At 47.8% G+C, this 10,551-nt stretch overlaps 1 long non-coding RNA gene across 1 annotated transcript in view; it reads right to left on the bottom strand.

Annotated features, from left to right (window-relative positions):
• LOC106725786 overlaps nt 1-10,551 on the bottom strand; it is an 11,749-nt gene continuing 1,198 nt past the window's right edge. Inside the window, exon 2 of the long non-coding RNA XR_001361742.1 lies at nt 1-717. This is a non-coding gene — a long non-coding RNA (uncharacterized LOC106725786). The remainder of the gene's footprint in view (nt 718-10,551) is intronic.

The following is a 10,551-nucleotide window of genomic DNA, read 5'->3' as shown; positions in this document are numbered from 1 at the left end:
CAATTTTGTTGGCAACATCCAAAGCATCTTAGCCAGGAGCCAGTCAAACATATGCCTTCTTCTCGCCATCAGGCCCGATCAGGGTGCTGACCTTGGCCACCTCAATGTCATAGAGCTTCCTCACAGCCTGTTGGCTCTGGAGCTCATTGGCCTTGACATCCACAGGGAACACACGTGTATGATTGTCTTCTCTCTTCTCCATGGTGGACGCAGTGGTCAGGGGGGATGTGATGATGGCACAGTGGGCAGGCTTGTTTCCCGGGTGCGCTCTTCCGGGGATATTTGGTTGCCTTTGGAGCCTTAGAGTCTTTGGCCTCGGAAGGTGGGTGACATGCAGATCTTTTTTGTGTGGCTGTGGACGCCTTTCAGCACGGCTCTCTTTGCCTTCAAAGCCTTTGCTTTGGCTTCGGCTTTGAGAGGGGCAGGGGCTTCCTTCTTCGCTTTCGGTGCCATCTTCATCAAAAGGCCCAATGGACCATTTTTACCCGTTTTGATAGTAATGAGCTCTCTGGAACCGTGCGCCTCCGAGGACCCGGCATCCGGCCCCACCAGGAGCTTGCGGGGAAGGCACCATCTCAGACCTCACCTCACAATGGCTGAGTCAGAGTGTGCGTTTTCCTGAGATCCCTAGGTGCTCTGTTCACACGTGGAAACGTGAGAAATACTGATCGAGGCTGCTGGAAAGGCCATGATGTCTTTCAGCAATGTCGACTGTTCCTTTAAAGATAATAGAGAAGAAAGAGAAACAGATTTTGGATAAGTGGATCGTCGGTGGAAATAACATCTGAAACGAATCTCCCTCCCTTCGCTGGCATTTTCACATTGGGAGAGTTGGAGTCAATGTCAAGTAACTGCGACGTGTGTATCAGCAGTAACATCCTTCTGTAGTGGTCATAAATTCATTTTTCTTGGAAGGTTTCTTTAGCCCATTACAGGCTGTCAAGGGAATAATATACTGACTTCTGGTTCCCATCTAATTTTGCTTATCACACTCATTTTACCTTCATTCCAAATGAGTCCTGAGCAGTGCATTTTCCCCCCCTTCCTCCCTCCCCTCCCCACCCCCCAGGGGTGCCACCTCTACCTTCCTCACTTTTAAGCTCCAAGGGCCCTTCCTTTGCCTTTATAACTTGTGTCCTCAGTCTATTCCCTCTTTGAATTATTCCACCTTCGTGATTTTATAAATAAATGTTCACTTATAGTTGGAGTCTTGGCTCTGAATTCTTCCCTAGCCAGAACTCAAGTACCAAGGCTGCTGAACCCAGGTCTGGTCTGACCACACCGTCTAACACCTGGTGCCCTTCAGGCTGCTGCCAGCATTTCCTCACCTTAAAACAGTAAAATGGAGAATTTTAGAGATAGAAGGGTGTCCTCAGTCCATTCCCTCTTTGAATTACTTATTCCACCTCTGTGATTTTATAAATAAATGTTCACTTATAGTTGGAGTCTTGGCTCTGAATTCTTCCCTAGCCAGAACTCAAGTACCTAGGCTGCTGAACCCAGGTCTGGTCTGACCACACCAGTCTAGTACCTGGTGCCCTTCAGGCTGCTGCCAGCATTTCCTCGTCTTAAAACAGTAAAATGGAGAATTTTAGAGGTAGAAGAAACCCTAGAGATCATCTTGCCCAATATTCTTATTTTACAGATAAAAAAAAACAAAACCCTAAAACTCAGAAATCAGATGAAGAGATCAAAGATGGCAGTGGAGTAGGTGCAAGCTACACTCATTGCCTCTTAGGTACAAACTGGAATTACAAGCAGAAAATAGAGCAACTAACCTGAATAACCAGCTGAAGACTAGCTGGAGAGAAGTCTCATAGCAAGGATGTACAGATCAAGCCCCCTGAGGCTGGTGGGGAGGGTGAAGGGGGCTGGCCCTGCTTCCACAGGTGGCCGCTGAGATTCTGGAGGGATAGCTCCGCTGTAAAGGACCCCCTAAGAAGAGTGAGGCCTCAGTCGCAAGCTGGGTTCCCTGGCCCCCTGAGCAGTGCCTTGGAAAGAGAATATTTCAAAGGCTTGCATGCTCTTGGCTTGTGTTTTAGAACCTATGTTTGTGTTCACATCAGCAACAGGCACACAGACTCCCTCTAATGACGTCTCAGTAGCAAGATGGCATCTACTCAATTTTCCCATCTCAGATTCAACAGTGATCTTAAATTTTATGTTCCATAAATGCATTCTCAATATACTCCACCACTTGGCTAATGCAAAAAGAGTAGTTATATAATGTCTTAGATGATATAAAAGTGCTGGCAAAATAGATGTTTGCTGCCTGGTTCAATTCTGAACGTAAAGGAGATTCCTCAAGTTAACACAAAAGTTATGTTACTTATTTCTCAATAATAACAAATACTAGGAAAAAGTAATTGTATATAAATTATACAAATAAATGATTGAATTTTTTTGAGGCTCTGTGGCAATCCATTACATTCTCTACACATACCTGTGGCATTGCTCTATCCAATTTTTCTTTAGATTCGGTTTTTGTAAGTAGTCTTCTGAAGATACACACATACCCTTTCTTTTGTTTTGTCGTCGACTGGACAACCTCTTATGTCCAAATGGTCACATCTGAAATGTTTACTTTTTTGGAAATCCACCAATCTAATAACTCCCAAATGGCTTATGCCAGGAGTTGTATCTAAAATAATCAAATATTTGCATTTCTTATCTTTTTCAAAAGCAGGTCATGCATTGTATCTGCTATAACTTCATTTGATTTTACATTTCATGCCTTACAATGTGTAATATCATCTGTTAATTGATGTGCTATTATGTAACTCAATTTTGTATAATCTCCACCAAAGGAAGACAATTCTCATCACTGGACTCAGAGTTCGTTGGGTAAATCCTCCCCTTACACGTGGCCTTGCCAGAAGCTGAACGTGCAGAGTTCGTGCTCCAATGTGGCTTCTCCTCTTAGCGGCGTCTTTGTTACCTGCATCTCTCTCAGTGAACGTTCCCAAATTCAACTTTGACTTTCTAACACTACTGTTAAAGTGCATTTGCCTTCTTTTTATTAGTAATGTGGTACATGCTGCCAATTTTTGCTCACAGTTTCATTCTTCAGTTTATTTTTCATCCCTGAGGAATTTGCCACATAGGTAAAGCACAGAAATAATGAAGGTACATTAATTTGGGGTTTTTGATCATTAGTAAGAACTTATGAATAAATAATTTCTGAAAATTTTCTACCTATATTGAGGGTGTTAAATTTGATGGTAGTTAAATTTGTTATATAAAACAGACAAATGTCAACGAGACTGTTATTAATATTCAAATTCTTAAATATTCAAATTATATAGCCAGGTACCTGGATATATTCAGTTTAATGTGTTTATTTTCTCTTCCACTTTTTCTCAAAATTAACCAGTTATGTTTGGCATAAATATTGATGGTAAATTCCCATCCTAGTCCAGCAGTCTTTGCGCCCCCATTCTCAAAAAAAAAAGTATTCATTTTCATTTCTGTGTTCTGATTATGAAATTAATTTTAAAAGCTCTTTTATAATAGCCGAGCAGAAAAATTAGTATTTTATTTTAGAACCTACATGTATATAACATACAAAGTATATAGTTAACTAGCTGCTACATATTAAGTGTTAATATTCTTACTAACAGGATATCTATAACAATGAGCTATTATGTAATTACCAGATCATTAAAAGGGGAATTTATAACTTATGTGCATATAATTTATTTTGTGGATTATTTGTGCATATGTAGAGCGATGGAGAGTCGTACAATAATGCAAGTTGTTGTAGGTTTGCGTTGGGAAGTCAGCAGCACCTTCTGAGTGCAGCCAATAACCAGCAGATGGCGCGATGCAACCTGAAACGCTAAATTAGCTGGGCACTAACAACAATGGGGATTTTTAAAAATTATTTTTGAAATCCTCACCTACCAGCACATCCATTAGAAAAGCAGTTTCTTGTTCAGAAGCAGAAATACTTTTAGAGACGGTGGGTCTGTTGTTGGCTTTGATGAGTAAAAGCAGAACAAAACGTGTGCAACCTCTTAAGACACTTTGCTGCCATCTGCAGGGAAATTGTGATAAATCTGCACTCACCCATCCCTGTGACACCCAGTAGCAATAAGCCTGCAAACGGGATAAGGATGGTGCCCTTCCATAAGGAGCATGGGTGCAGGGCCCCAGCGAAACAGTCAGCTCCAGCCGTCCGTCTGCCACCCACGGGAGCCAGCTGGTGCCACTGGACACAGGTCGGCGTTTGCTCCTCAGACGACAGGAGAGGTGACCTTCTTTAGTGGTGAGGTCTTGTTTTTTAAAACCACAAATCTCAGCGTGGACTCTGGCGGGTTGGGTGTCCACGGGGACAAACAGGCCTTTAGCTGACATGAGAGTCCCTTCAGGGTAAGACGTAACCTGACTTAAAGCTGAAGAATGAGGCATGTCCATAAGGTCCCAGTAGAGGAGACGGGCCAATGGACCATCTGAGGCTGGAGTTGGCATCCTCTCACAGAGACCAACGGGGAACTGTTGTTGCTGGACGTGGCCGGCAGAGCCCCTGGCTCCCTGGAAGCTTGGCAGGCCCGGGAAACCCCGGGTGCACGGGCCCTGGGCCCCAGGTGGGTGTGCAGGAGCTGGGGGGCCCTGGCGGGGAGGGGAGAGGCAGAGATGGGTGGGAAGACTAGGGCCTGGGTTTGGTCCTGAGAGGCAGGAAACAGGGCGGGGTGCACGCAGCCCCCTCCGCAGGGTCACTTTTGAAGGTGCTGGGGAGAAAAGGCCGGCAGGGGTGCAGGAAAGCCCAGACTTTTCTGTGTGAGGCTGGCCTGTCCACTTGGCCTGGTCCCTCAACCTTCAGACCAATTCCCTCCTCTTAGGGCCTGTCACCAGGGGCCCTTGTCACCCATTCTAGAAGCTTCTGTGGCCAGTTTCTCGAGCTCCTGCTTTCTGAGAGCCCGCTGCTTGCCCAAAGCTCCCAGGGCCCTGGGAGAGGCAAGGACATAGGAAACAAAGCAGAGGTTTCCCAGGATACTGTGAGCACCAGGGGGAGGAGGGCACGGAGCCCACCCTGCAAAGCCCTGACCTGCCCCTCAGGCCACAGGGCCTGGAGTTCCCATAGCAATGGTAACCAGGCTAAGATGCTAATCTGAAACTGCTGCCTCTTCAAGCTGCTCAATAAGACAGTAATGGGGGAGAGGATTACGGGAGGGGGGCGGGAGTCCCAAGGTGAATGTGGGGGTGTGGGTGGGAGTGGGAAGGCGTGAGCGGCAGACAGCAGGCCCATGTTTCCCTCCCACTCTCTGACATGGCTTCCACGCCTTTCGTCTCTCCTCCCACCTCCCACAGACCTGGGTCTCCTCCCTCTCAGCTGCTGCAGGGCTTCCTGTAGACAGGACAGATAAACTGCCCCTGGTCCTATCAGGAGCCAGTATTCCTGCTAAGCCCCGCGCCCTCCCCACTTCCTAGTCTAGAACATCCCTCCTGCAGTTGACCTCCATCCACCGCATCATTCCTTTTTCCCTCTCTATGGGACCACTTTCCAGCAAATGAAGTCATGCCGGGAGAGTGAACTGTTAAAAATCCACTCCACGGAGGTACAACTTGGATATAAAATGAACCCGTTGTAAGTGTAAAGTTAGAGCGTTGACAGAGGTCTACACCCTGGCTGAGTCCAGCTCTGCCTGTTTATGCATTCGCCTGTTGAGATTCACCTGGGCTGTTTCTGTTGGCTATTGTGAATAAAAAGTTCAGTGAACATTCAAGTCTAAGTCTTTTGTATGGACGTATGCTATCATTTCTCTTGAGTAAATATCTACAGGTGAATAGCTGGGCCATAGGATAATCTGTGTTCTAGTTTATGAGGAACTTCCAAACTATTTTCCCAAGTGGTCGCACCATTTCCCTCGTGGTCTATGAAAGTGCCAGATGCTGCACTTAGTATGGTCAGATTTTTCTCCCCAACTTCAGATTTTTCTCCCCAGCTTCAGCTGTTGTGTGTGAACAGAGTATGCTCATTTTAGTTGTAATTTGCATTTCTCTGATGACGATGTTGAGCATCTTGCCGTGTACTTATTGGCTACTCATCTATTATTTATTTTGTGAATTTTCCTATTGTACTCACTGTCTACATAGCACCCAAGATGTGTCTAATTAGACAAAGTACATTTATCGTCTCCATTTAAAAAAATATATATATTATTGATCTTTCACAGAGAGGAAGGGAGAGGGACAGAGAGTTAGAAACATCGATGAGAGAGAAACATCGATCAGCTGCCTCCCGCACACCTCCCACTGGGGATGTGCCCGCAACCAAGGTACATGCCCTTGGCCGGAATTGAACCTGGGACCCCTCAGTCCGCAGGCCGACGCTCTATCCACTGCGCCAAATCGGCCAGGGCTATTGTCTCCATTTCTGTGGGTCTTCTGCTGAGGGCCTCATAGGCTTCGTGCGATCCAGGTGTGGGCCAGGGCTGCAGGCTCACCTGAGGCCCAGTCCTCCACGCTCACGTGGCTGTTGGCAGAAGTCATTTCCTGCAGCTGTAGAACTCCTGGTGGTTCTACATTTTACCAGCGCTATCTGTTAAAAACACCATTCTTCCCCCAATCACACTGGCACTTTAATACTTGAAAAACAATAGCCCTTATGCATACATTATTCTATTGATTTCTATTAAATCTACACATACTTAAATCTACTTCACTACTGCATGTTTATATTGTCTTAAAGTCAGGCAGATTACATTCGTCAGCTTTGTTCTTTTGGAAGAATTGTTTGGCTATTCTGTGGCCTTGGAATTCCTACATAAATTTTAGCATCAGCTTGTCAACTTCTGAAACAAAAACAAGCCTGCTGGGATCTGTGAATGCACCCACGGATTGCTTACAGCTTCCCAGAGCGCACAGAGGAGGTGGTGTCAGCTAAGAAGTAAACCCGCCTAACTCTTATCAAAACTGATCCTTTACTGGAGTAGCTCCCTCACGCTTGACAGGGCTGGTGTCCCCATCTCCTCCTGCTGCCCCTGGTCCGATGTGAGAGAACAGCTTACCCTCTGGCACCTCTTTAGGGAAAAGGATTAGGTGATTCCTAAAAGCCTTTACAGTTTTCAGGATTTAATGTTCTCCATTAGTGGTTCTCAACTCTGTGTACCCGAGAAACTGAAAAGACTAGCAACACCTGTGCCCTACCCCCAGGCATAGAAGATGCAATTGACTTGAGGTGGAGACCACAAGCCAATTATATAACATCAAGCACCCGTGATTTTACAAAAGGTCATCAGATGATTCGAATGTGCAGACAGGCCTGGGAACCCAAGATCACGTTTGGGAGGGGAGCTGCTGATTTAAAAGGACCTGGTCCTGGTCAGACCGACAAAGCTACGGTCTCGTGCTTCCCTCTGGTGGTCAGATTGCGCACTACAGGCAGTTTTCCACATCTAAATGTTTCAACCTGGGGCAGGAATATTTAATTAAGGACAAGCAGAGAAGAGGAAGAGGAAGAGGAAGGGTAGAAAACAGGAAGGAGGAGAAGGAGAAGACCTGGCTTCCCCATGACCCAAGGGTGAACAGACTCACAGGCATTTCCCTCCCCCACTTTCCCCTACAACAAATGAAATGCCCCCAGACACTGAGTCCTGGGGGCAGTCACGTATATCCGAGTTAAGCGTGAAAAATCTCCCTCTGGGTCCACACGCTAGACCCTGTAAGAGGGATTCAGAAGGAAAAATGCTTAGAGGAGCTCCTCTTTTTCTCCTGTAAGCCAAGTGGGAGACTTGAGGGGATAAGATGATCTATATAAAGGTCTGGAAAATGAATTTCAATTTAGCTTTGTTTGTTCACCGGTCGTTGTAACTTTGGGCAAGATCATTTCTCTGAGCCTCGGTGACCACTGGCCACCTCACAGCACTCTTCTGAACACCAGAGTGTTTGCGGACAAAATACTCTGTCAGGGTCCTGGCACTGTAACAGACTCCAGACTGTCCAAACTCCAGGCCTATGTGATGTGATATAGGCCAGGGTCGCTCCCTCCGTTGCAATTCTGGTCCCGCCTTTACTGCTTCTTTGCGTGGACCGGGCGCACGGTGACTGCTAGATAAAGGCTAGCGGCATCGTCACTGCTGTTATCGCCACACCACCACTGTGGCGGTGGGTCCAAGCCTCCTGCTCCGTCCTTGGCAATTTCCCCCGCATCCCTGTGGATCTGCATGGACCTACCATATCACCCGCCTCTCCCTGGGTGGAAAACAAGTCGTTTCTGAACTTCTGCAGCTCAGCATTGAACTTCCGATCTAGATTATAAAGTACCTGCTCGGTCTCTTCCAGTCTCGTCTGATTACCAAGACTGCTTTTCAGGTTTTTCTTCTAAGATGAATGTAAAATGTTAAAAAAATAATAATAAGCCAAGGGGAGGGAACCATATCGCTGGAGCTGGAGGGCACAGCCATGGCCAACCCCCCAGCTGATGGAATTAGACACCCTAATTTCCCTTTTCTGCCCCTTCCCCAATCTCCTTCAATGGCTTTCCACCGGCTGAACCATCTGGAAGCCGGGTGACAAGGGAACCAGACAAAGGAGCTCACAGCCTCCTGGGGCCCAGGGCAGAGCGAGGGCACAGACTGAACTTTCCCTTCCTCCTGGAGAGTGTTCTCACCCCCAGGACTCCCCCCAACTAGCCCAGCATTAGCCCACCCAAACCTGCGTGCCAAGTGTCCCTCACTCAGCCATGCCCAGGTCTGCCACGGACTACGGGAAGGACAGTGGACAGACTGACCTGTTGAATCCTCAACAGGACACAGTAAGACTCCAACCCTAGTGGCTCCCCCGGCCCCACAGGCTACCGAATTGGTGGATGGCGCCCTGGCCTGTGTTACATCCTTGCCTCTCCCAGGGCCCCGGGAGCTTTGGGCAAGCAGCGGGCTCTCAGAAAGCAGGAGCTCGAGAAACTGGCCACAGAAGCTTCTAGAATGGGTGACAAGGGCCCCTGGTGACGGGCCCTAAGAGGAGGGAATTGGTCTGAAGGCCAAGTGGACAGGCCAGCCTCACACAGAAAAGTCTGGGCTTTCCTGCACCCCTGCCGGCCTTTTCTCCCCAGCACCTTCAAAAGTGACCCTGCCAAGGGGGCTGCGTGCTGGAAGTGTCTCGTTTGTATCCAAGGGCCTTTAACGTATGGAGATGACAGAGTGCCCCCATGGCAAAGCCCCTGCCATGGAGAGAGTTGTCTTACATTTCCCTGGAGAAGGGGCACAACCAGGCCACGCAGGGCCACAGCGGAGCATCAGGCCTTGGTCAGCGGGCAGAGCGGGAGCAGGGGGAATTTTAGGCTGGAGCCTTTATTGGGGTCTGCACTGGAAGGCAGGGCAGAGTACACAGTTTGGAAGAATAAATGTGGGCTTGGGGGTACAGGGGTGCTTTCTAGTTGCCTGGTGCCTGGCCCTGGGATGATTGAGAGCAGGGGAAGTATTAGCTTGGTGTGTGAGTGTGAGATAAAGGGGGTGGTTGCTTGCATATGAGAGGTGCACTCCCAAGTAAGTTGCTTGCTCTCTTTAGGAATTAGCCGTAGCAGGCTAGTCTATTCCCAGTCAGCACCATTTTTAGGATGTCAAAGTCGTAAGATACCGAAAATAAACATGGTTAATATCGTCCTGTGGAGGGGGGAGGGAAGGGTAATTAATATTAGACAAAACCATAAAGCATTAATGATATGGTGAACTGAGGAAATGGAGTGGGATTTTTTTTGGGGGGGGGGGACGGTGGTGGAAGTGGGGAGGATCATTTCACTTTTCCAAATAATTGGGAGGAAACTTTCTCCAGCAAATGGAAAAATTTGGAAAACTTAGTGATGGATGGATGGATGTATAGGCTTGAATAATGAACATTTATTGAATCTCTAGCTTCATTGCCATCCATAAGCCACCTGGTTTTTAGCGTAAACAGGCTTTAGAGTTAGGCATTCTTAACTGGTCCACCATCTCACTTCTGGTAAAGTAAATAACCTGTGTGAAGTACAGGTCCGACTGCAGTCCCCAAAGCCCTTACGCCTTCCTGCCTTTGGAAAAGCAAAGAAAAATAAGAAACCAGGTAAGATAAATGATGTTCTCTCTCGCTCACAATTCATGACACGCCTCCTTCTCCCACTCCCGCTTTAGTACCCCCTTGGCAAAGCTGATCCTGCTCAATTACGCCCCGGGGTGGTGGTGGGGGTGTTCCACTCACCCTGTTACATGTGGGGGTGTTCCACTCACCCTGTTACATCTGGGTGCTTACCCCTCCGAGATCTACGCAAGGGACACGCGGATCGAGGAAGGTTGAAGCGGGGACAGGAAGGGTTTCCAGGTCGCAAAACGAAGAGAAGCAATGGATTTGGAGGCCAAGGGCGGAGAGGATTTAGCGTGAGATTTGGGGCGAGGCTTTCGAGGATACGAGGTGTAAAATTTCGCATGAGGGACTGGAGGCTGAAAATTTTGGAACAAAGGCTGTAGGGGGCCCGGGCCGGGCCAGTTTAGGGACCTGAGTGGGACCGGCGACCCCAAGTGTTGCAGAGCTCGCGCATCCTGGAAGAGCCGGGGCTCAGGGCGCAGAGGGATCCTACCG

Source organism: Myotis brandtii, unplaced genomic scaffold (assembly GCF_000412655.1).
Source record: "Myotis brandtii unplaced genomic scaffold, ASM41265v1 scaffold187, whole genome shotgun sequence".
Classification (NCBI taxonomy): domain Eukaryota; kingdom Metazoa; phylum Chordata; class Mammalia; order Chiroptera; family Vespertilionidae; genus Myotis; species Myotis brandtii.
Note: the sequence above shows the minus strand (reverse complement) of the source record. Positions and strands in the feature narration are given on the sequence as shown.